The sequence below is a fragment of the Crassostrea angulata genome, chromosome 10, assembly GCF_025612915.1.
Source record: "Crassostrea angulata isolate pt1a10 chromosome 10, ASM2561291v2, whole genome shotgun sequence".
Lineage (NCBI taxonomy): Eukaryota > Metazoa > Mollusca > Bivalvia > Ostreida > Ostreidae > Magallana > Magallana angulata.
The window spans coordinates 50,114,121-50,124,177 of NC_069120.1; the positions used below are offsets into that span (position 1 = coordinate 50,114,121).

Sequence of the window (10,057 nt, forward strand, 5' to 3'; positions counted from 1 at the left end):
AACTGTCTGCCTCTCTGGTAAAACAATGATAAATCACAAGTTCTGACCGCTTTTAGAAGATGTAATTTTGTGTATTTGCTTTTAATTTTTCCCGAAAGTGGGGAGATGCCTATATTGTACTTGCCGTGATTCTTCATTGGTCGGCAAAGCCGGTGCGTACACGTACAGTCAGGCTACACTGTCAATTTAAATAAATTACCAACAATGCATGCGTGTAATTATTGACTATAATGTACATGTACATGTACATACTGTTAAAGGAATTCAAATTCTATTTTACGACCTTTTAAGGAAGAGGAGTCGGAGAGTGATCGTATTACATGTGTTCAGATATAAGTTAAGCGTTTATTGATTTCCCATTTTTATCACAAATTTTAATTATTGTATAAAATATATTTAAACAATAAAATGCTTCCTTTGTTGATTCATTCGGGATATGAAGGCAGTGACATTGCAGAAAAAACACATAACCCGCGCAAGCGGGTTATGAATATTTTTTCTACAAACACCGCTACCTTCATAACGTACGGTTGTATAGAACATATGCTTGAGATATTTTTTTTAATTCGTGGCCACGAAATAAAAGTCGTTCCCACGAAATAAAAGTCAATTGTAATTTCATTTGAATATATATAATTCGTGGGAACAAAATTTAACTATAAGTTTCCGTAAGAAATAGAGGGAATAATACTTGGTAGATGTAAATAAGAATGAAACCCGGCTACATACACACTGATATAACAAGCCAAGATGTATTGCAATATCAAACACAAACCCCAACTGTTGCGTATATTACCCTTTGTGGACTTAGTTATAATTAAAAATTTCAAGGATGCGTAAATTTATTACTAATGATCCTATCAATACACGTGTACAATTTGTTTTCAGATATTGTACGTCAAGGAACAATAATTTCGTGGATCAACTTAACAAGGTTCATATAGTAAATGTCTAATGTCTTGATGACAGAATGAGGATGCTTTGTTATATGCCTTCTATCATATAAATTATAATAACATACATGTATATACCGGTATATATATACTCTCTCTCCTATTCCCTCATTACACTGTCTCTTTCACTTACTACAATTCCTTATATCCCAATTTTTTGAAACATTTAGATTTCACGAAAAATATCACTTTTTTAAAAGAATTTTGTTTCATGTTTTGTTTTAGAGCGAAAGCGATTACATTAAAGCGATATACATGAACATTTATTTGTAAAACCATTTTCGCCAGTATCAAAAATTAAGGCGCTTCTCTTTTTTTCGTATGGGCTATGCCACTTTCTTTGGTGTTTCATGCAGGTATGATGGTAACTAGCATTGCAGATAAAATGCATATTAGAAACCATTTATTATAATCTATGCAATCGCTATTTTAATTATATCATAAATACCTACATGCATGTATTTTATATCGATATATTAATTTAAAATTGGCTTGATTGGTACGCAACATGTTATTTACAATGCGTTTTAGAGAAGCAGTGCGGATCAGAAAACCTTGGCTATAGCGAAGATGCAGATTGTTTAGACTTCTAATTTCATAAGATTTTACATCAACCACGATAAAACAATAGTGAAAAATGTAATAGTTCAGTACCACCACACACGTGTTTGACAATTTGACAGTTCATATTTTCGCGGAATTTTTCCCCGGCGTTTTCGATGAATCGAGAGTTCCGAAAGGAAGCCGCCATCTTGTTTGTTTACACTCATCTCGAGGGAATATTTATACGAACTTTATTTTATTTTAACGATTTAAGACTGGATTTTAACCATTTAAAGGTAAGACTCATTAGAATTATACTTAATCTTTACATTCGGATCATCGTCAAGTGCATCATTATTCTCGGTTCCCCACCAAAATCTCTTAAAGTTAGTACCCCCCTCCCGGGAAAAATCTAGTTTTGACAAAATAATAAAGGCAATTTTTCTTAAATGATTGATTGTATCATGAGTATTTAAATTGGATATTAACATATGAATCAAAAAATCAATGGCACTTTGCACAAACATTATAAAAAATATATAGAAGTGTGGTTTTTATACTCAGTGGGGGAATAGAAGTAAGAGAATCAGAGGAAATTCGGACATCTTAGCATCATAATTGTCATACTCATTTCTAATTAAACTGCTCTAATAAAACTGAATCTCATATGTAATATCAATATCCTTGTAGGCGATATAATGATTATAACTAAAAACGAACGAGTTTCTCCAAATGTACTACTTTTAATAACATAGTATATGTATACATGTAGGATGGTAGATTTGTGTTAGTACCTTAACAAGTGACTTACACCACACATCACTTACACTACAGCATACTAGCATCAATACGTCTGATGCTTTGCTTATATTTATTATCTTACTTAGACTACATTAGATCTATAATGTGTTTATTCTGTAGATATTGGTGTCTATGATAAGTAATTAGAATATTCTAAGTGTAAAAAAATATGTGTTCTTTAAGGAATGAATATAATTTCTACCTATGTTATACAATATTACATAACTTGGGGCAGTTTACGCTTTATAAACCCCGTTATTTAGTTAAAATATGTTAATTTGTACAAAATTTAAACGTAACGTCAATCGGATTAATATGTTTCGCATGCACGTTGTATTGTGATATAGGAAAGTTATGGTATACGATATATATGAATTTGTTTAGCCAATCAAATGAGGGTTACAATCAGAATTAAATTATAAAAAGATTGAAAAAAATAAACATTTAGTATTTATACTTTGGAATAAATTAAATGACAAAATCTGTGTACACACTCTTCATTGATTGTCTAGAAATATTCTGCTGATAAAAAATCTCATTTCCTACTACATCCCATATTTCTCAGCAGTTTTCAATGTTACTTAAAGTATGATGTATTTTACAGTAACTGCTTACATGAGCCGCTACCTTTTTTAAAAAAATAATTGAAATCAAATCAGAATTATTCATAATCTGAATAATTCATAACTTTAAAACTGTTGATAAGTCTTAAATATTACACCTAAGTACTAAAATGCATTTTGTAATAGAAATTAAATTGAAGTAAAATATAATCAAAATTAATACATATTGTAAACATTTTCATTTAATTTAGATATTAAAGGAAATTTCATCTATTTTGACTCGGAGATTTTATTCACTGTACATTAAATCTAGGCCTCGCCAATATTATTTCTTGTTCGTCGTACCCCAAGTGCTCGAATTTAAATTAAACTATACAAATAATGTAATTATTAATTTCCCACATCCAGAAAATTCTGCACTGTTTTCTGTTTTTATTCCACTCTAGTTTTCGCATTTTAGATAGTTTTGATTTATTAATCAGAAACAAGTAGAAAAAATATAACCGTCCACACAAATTTATTTATGGAACGCCCAAAAATTTATATTAAAAAAATATGAAAAGCTTAAATCAGATTCAGTCTGGTATAATTTTAATGTTTTTTCCTCAAAGTACATCTCCTCAGTACTTGGTATTGAGAGTATAGAATCACTCAATTACCATGAATGGCATAATCATTTTTACAATATATGTTCTATGATGCTAACACTACCTAGTTATGATATACTCCGACCGTGCTAACCAACGTTTGTGTTACAGATGACCTCTGATGTGAGTCACCTAACTTCAGTATTCCCCCTACTGGTGGAGTCCCTCTTCATGTCCTCCTCCCTGGCCGTGATTCTGATCGACTGGAACCACAGCTTCCTGGAGAGGTCACTACTCAGGCTGATACTGAGTTATCTCCCTCGATGGAGATATCGCAACATCAGGCAGGATGTGTACATATGTCTGGTCATTTTGGCTCTTGGCATTATATACATGAAGAAGTTGTCTTTTGACATGGAAGTTTGAAGGATTATTTTCGTTGCTGTTGCTGTTCTTCTGTCCTTCTGGCTCCAGAGTAAAACAAGAGTAGAAAATGTATCTGACAAATGCATTGAAACCTCAAAGATAAAGGTATCCAACAAGTCAGTGGGAGAGTCCTTGGTTACCAGGGACCAGGAAGTCAGTGTCTCCACCTGCTGTGAGGAGGGGATACCTCAATCCCTGCTGTCTCTGCTCCCCTCCTCCTCAGAACCTCAGTCTGAGGTTGACATTGAGGAGGAGATGAGGCAGAAGTATGTTGAAGACTTTCAGGAAAAGTTTGATGAAGAGATTGTTCCCGAGGAGAAACTGGTGACAGCCATCAAGTACCTGAACACACGCAGGGGAGGTAAGTCAAATCCAATCTTATTGACTGAACATTGGTTAGATTAACAGGGGTGTTCATATTAAAAGGAAATCATTTAAGCATGCAACTGGGTAACTTATAAGTTGGTTGTACTAAAACTGTCTTTAAAGAAAAAGAAATGTACTAGTACATGTATGTATGTATTGTAAGTTGTTTCTGACAGTGTCACCATGAGAGACACAGATTAACAATATATATATGTACCTGGTACATTGCCCTCAGAGCTGGGTCTGTTTTACCCACAGATACATGTTCATTAGAATCTTTTTGAATTTAAGTTATTGAGATGTAAAAATATAGCTAAACATTACATTTTGAATAAGTGTATTTATTATTTTTTTGTTAATTAAACTTTTTGCTGTGCACCCAGTAATGGTTCTTGAGTGTTTATACATGTATATCTTAGGGTTTTTTATAAAGCCGACATTGTCTACATTGCACTTTTCTAATACTGTGAACCAGCTTCCTTCGCTATAACTTTATTTTGGAGTTTTCCGAAGATAAATTGGGTAATGCCAACTAATTTTCTCAATCAAGATTTATATTATATCTGGAGAAAAAAATTAAAAGAGACATTTGAGAACTGGTTCACGGCAAGAAATTATCATGAAGACAAGGTTCTAAATTTCTCACATCTGAATAAAAGTTGGTTTACAATATTTGCAACCTAAATTAAAGAGATTCTATTATTCAGCTTGAAGTGAAACCAATGGCTATTTGAAATGAAAACTTTGCTTGTTTTGAACAACATTTAGATCCATGAATCACAAAAACCAAAGTGTCTATGATTGTACACTTTGATATCTTTTTTTAAAACTATAATGTGATACATGTATTACATTTAGCTGTATCCATTATTTATCGGTGTGCTGAAATTCTTTTAATCAATCAAATAATAAGAATATACCGGTACCTGTGATTCAGCATCTTGTTGAGGAACCTGATTCTGTATTTTCTTTAAAAATATTCTTTGTTTATCAGGTATTGCTGCTCGCAGAGATTTTGACAAGCTGATGCATGCAGTGGACCACATTGATAAGTTCACTTTGAGTTCACGCCTGGATGACTCGGGATTTCCGCAGGATTATTCCTACGATGAGTTGCGCCACATCATGGTAGAGGAGAAGAAGTATCCACCCAAGGAGTTCTGGAGAGTACTGGAGATATGTCTGGAAACCAGTGGTAAGTGACGACAAGTCAAAGTTAGGAAATAGAAATGGATTCAACAGCAAATGAATTCATACAACAATTAACTTGGTTGGGCAATTTACATTTTATAAGCTTAGAAATGGTTTATAAAAAAAAGAAAACTTTACTTTCATTCAAGTTCAAATGAGAATAAATTATACTTATTTCAATTATTCTTTACAAATTAATTCACTGACATACATCTGCAGAAACTTAAAAGAAATTTTCCTCATAAATAATCTGTGATCTGAGTGAAAAGTTTATATACAAGGAAAAATTTGTTCATTTATTATGAATGAAATAGCGTGTTACAAACAGAAGTTGTGTATTTCATTAATTAAAAGTTTTTAAGGTGATGTACAGTATATTGAATGTTTTTGTGCAACAGTTGCACACAATTACATAATGAATCCCATGAATCCTTCAAAAGTCTGAAGATTTTTATAATTTAACTGTTTTCAAAATAATGCAAACCTGCATGAAATATATTTTGAAAACTAATCAGAGTTGTTGGAATTATCTAAGAGATGTTAATGATAAATAATTATCTTCCTGTACAATGAAAAATGATTATGATGAAAAATAGTATTCAGCAGAGAATGTCTGAGAAATCTACAATAAGAGAACAAAAAAAAATTATATTAACTTTTTTTTCATTTGATGTCACTAATTTCTTTCAGTTATTTTGATTGTACTACAAGTGTTTTATTCAATTCTTTTCCCAGGTTTCCTGCCATCTCCTGAGGAGTTTGAGGAAATCCGCAATGAAACGAAAGGTATAGGTAAAAAAATTGTAGTTGATTATTTTAAGCATACCCAGTGATTAATTGTGTTGATTTTATCTTTACATATCAAAATTAATATAATTTGTTTTAAAATAGATATTATAAAGACATATATAAATTTAAATGTTTACTGTTTTATATGAAACTCTAAGAGATGACAGATTTGTTGTATAAATGTATATCAGAAGTTTTACTTTGTATATGATAAAATATACTTGATATATCAATAGAATACTATTTTTTTAAAAATCAATACATTTAGTACAATCTATTTAATTTATCTCTAGTGAATTATTTACTGAGTGTGTCACAATCATGTGATTGTAGTTGAACTGGAGGAAGAAGTGGAGGAGGCTAGACAGGAAGTGGAGGAGGCTAAACAGGAAGTGGAGGTGACCCATCAGGCCCTGGAGAGGAGTATGAGGGTGGTGGAGGAAACCACACAGGAAGTGGTGGAGTCCCGCCAGAAATACAGGTCTCTCAAACAGAGGCTGCAGCAGAGAGATCAAGCCTTACAGCAGAAAGATCAGGCCTTACAGCAACACCAGCAAGCCTTACAGCAAAACCAGCAAGCCTTACAGCAACACCAGCAAGCCTTACAGCAAAACCAGCAAGCCTTACAGCAACACCAGCAAGCCTTACAGCAACACCAGCAAGCCTTACAGCAACACCAGCAAGCCTTACAGCAGAAAGACAGAATGCTGGAGCAGAAGGACAGAATAATTCAACAAGAGAGACAGAGGGTGAGAGAACTGGAGCAGAACCCTGAGGGTGAGTTCCAGAGACGTCTACGAGAGATGGAGGAAGAGATCCGTCGACTGTCCGCCAAGTCAAATCGAGCGGTGTGTAAGATCTGTAGGGTGGAGGAGGTTCAGGTGGTATTCTCTCCTTGTAACCATTCAGTCTCATGTGAGGGGTGTGTGTCCAGTCTCAAGGAAAAGTGCCCCATGTGTAGGGAAATAATTCAGGGTACAGTCACAATGATTTTAGCTTAAGTGTCAACTCATTGTTCATATTATTACATACGTCAGAGATTGTTGGCAGCAGCTACCTGTCATAGTAGTGCATTTTGTAGACTATGGTTTGTCTTTAATGTATTTCGAATTATGAATTTTCGAAAGTACAATAAGAGAGGTAATTTAAAAAATATTGATTTTTAACAAGTCAAAGTGCTATGGATATAGATGAGCTATGCGGGGAAACATTTTTTCAAAAATTTTTATTCTCACAACATTCGGTATAGTTGATGTATGTAGCAAACTTTTTGTGTTTGTTATGTAAGAGTGTGTTAGAAGATTTAATCATCCAGAAAAATATTCTTGTTTATGAATGTTTGATAAAAAACTTGAAAAACATATTCTGTATTATAGTGCAAAAAATTAACTCTTCAAACACTGACTATGTACACAAATTTGTTAACGAATCTCCAAATGTATTTTCAGGAATTTTTATATATTAACTAAGATTTAACAAAAGGAGATGTTTTGTTCAGTGTCTTAAATTTCTAGATTCAATACTTACGGGCAGCATGTGCAATAAAATATTGAGTGATTGTTTTCTGTACAATGTTTTTACATGTATAAAGGAAATGAAAGTGCTGTATTTATGTTTAGATCTAATAAGTTTAAATAATTTCTTAATTATGTGTAAATCATTTTGTTCTTATCATATACATTTTTTAAATATATTTACAAATTTGTGCAAGTACATATAGTCTGGTAAAATTTTACCATAGTTCTTATGTTTTTAATGAAGTGCATAAGCTTCATGGAGTTGAATTTCTGTTTTGTGTTTGTAGTGGCTAAAAAAACCAGGAATTAAGTTTTACCGCTACTTGTATGCTGTTGCATAACTTGTACCTTTTAGATTTGACATTTAAGATCATGATGTATAAAGATTGTGCTAGTGTTTGTGTGTGTACATCCAAGTATAAGGCTGTGATAATGTATGAGTTAGACGTGGTTGTGTGAATGATTCAATGAAAGTTTGTGTCTTTGTGTCTCATGTTCAAACATACAGGTATAAAATGTACAGCTATTATATACTCTCAATTTGGCAGCAATTGTACTATAACATCTTGATTCTCAGTCAGAGACTTGCATAATTATATGCAATATTTTTGAAACCCCCCAAAAATATTAAAATAATTATATGCAATGTTTTTGAAACCCCCAAAAAATGTTCAAGTGTTTTTGAATTATTTTTGAAAGTGTAACATATACATAATAAGAATCAGGATAATTCATGTTAGATTTTTTGGCAAACAAAAGGGTATCGAGTGCTTATGTATATTTGTCAGTTACTGTACTATAATGTATTAAAGACAGATGTATTGTAAAAGGAGTAGCATTTAAAGGAAATGTAAAATACTGAATATAAATAATTCATTTCAGAAAAACAAAATGCTAATTTGTTTATATTATACATGTACCATACATACTAATAATACTGCCCTCAAACTTCAGCAGTATTTAAACAAAGCCATTGATGAGCAGAGACATCTATACATGAGCTCAGGGCCTCTGTCATTGATATCAGCAATAATGTGTTCACAGTACAAAAGTGAAATCCCATGTCACAAACTACAGCATTGATTGACAAGAATCAAGCTATTTTATATTATATGTAGATACCCGTATTTCTGGTATGAATGTGTGTGACATTGACAAATAAATGGCTAGCTAGTTTAAGTAAGAATGGCATAGTTAAAAATGTACATAAGCTTATTAGGAGTGCTATTGAATTTGCTACAACTAATAATTGTAAACAAAGCTTTGTTTGATTCTGGGTCACAACATGTTAGTGAACTCAGGTAATACAGGTAGTACATTTAGTAGCTGCATAGTGCTATCTTTAGGTTTCATTTTGTGGAAGATTTTGAGTTCATATGAATTGAAATCAATCGTTTATTGTACAGTAAAACACGCTTATAACGAAGTGCCAGGGACATGCGATTTTACTTCGTCATAAGCGTATTTCGTTATATCCGTCAAGTTTACAATAGGGGAATCACTTCGCTGTAAGCGTCAATTCATTATAAGCGTGTTCGCTATAACCGTGTTTTACTGTATAGGTGTATTTGAACTAAAATGACATGCAAAGTACACGTAGATACCAGTGAAATTCATCTACAATTTGGCAGCAAACAAGATGAAATCTATTCTATTATATATGTACTGTACATTAAAATTCATCTTAGCTTTAGATACCTGCTAATAAATGTACACAATAACAGAGTATTAACATTCATAGATATCAGTTTGTACCTGTATAAAGATCTGTCTTCCTTCTATCTTGTACTCACTGTTCTTCTATCACTCATTCATCAATCTTGACATGACTGGTGTGATCAAAGGATTGACTGTATCATAAACCATACACATGTAATCTGTAGAGTGATTATATTAAAATGTAAGCATATGAAATGAGTGTGTGTTGTTTCTCTTTTATCGATAATGGAAAGTTGAAAAGTTTGTCAACATGCAAATACATGTATCTGTTGACGGTGACACAGAATTGGATTCCAATTGATATAATTTAATTCTGGTTGCAACGCGTTTTCCGATTGGCTAAAAAATTATTTTATATCGTATAAAGAATGTTGCCTACGTCATAGTAAGACTAACGTAAAAAACAAATCAATACACCTGACGTTACGTTTGAATTTTGTACAATTTTTCGTCATTTTAAAGGTCAAATGACCGTTTTTACATTCATTGAAGAGTAAAAAAATTAAATTATAAGCAATGAATTCAATATTTATTAGTTTTATACGATATAAAATGGTTTGAAACAGTTTACGCTTTTTTATAAACCGATTTGCGGTTTATAA

General features: G+C 32.3%; 1 pseudogene; it reads left to right on the forward strand.

Annotated features, from left to right (window-relative positions):
• Positions 1-1,666: 1,666 nt before the first annotated feature.
• LOC128168210 (microtubule-associated protein 1A-like) lies at positions 1,667-8,352 on the forward strand (annotated as a pseudogene).
• The last annotated feature ends 1,705 nt before the right edge of the window (positions 8,353-10,057 follow it).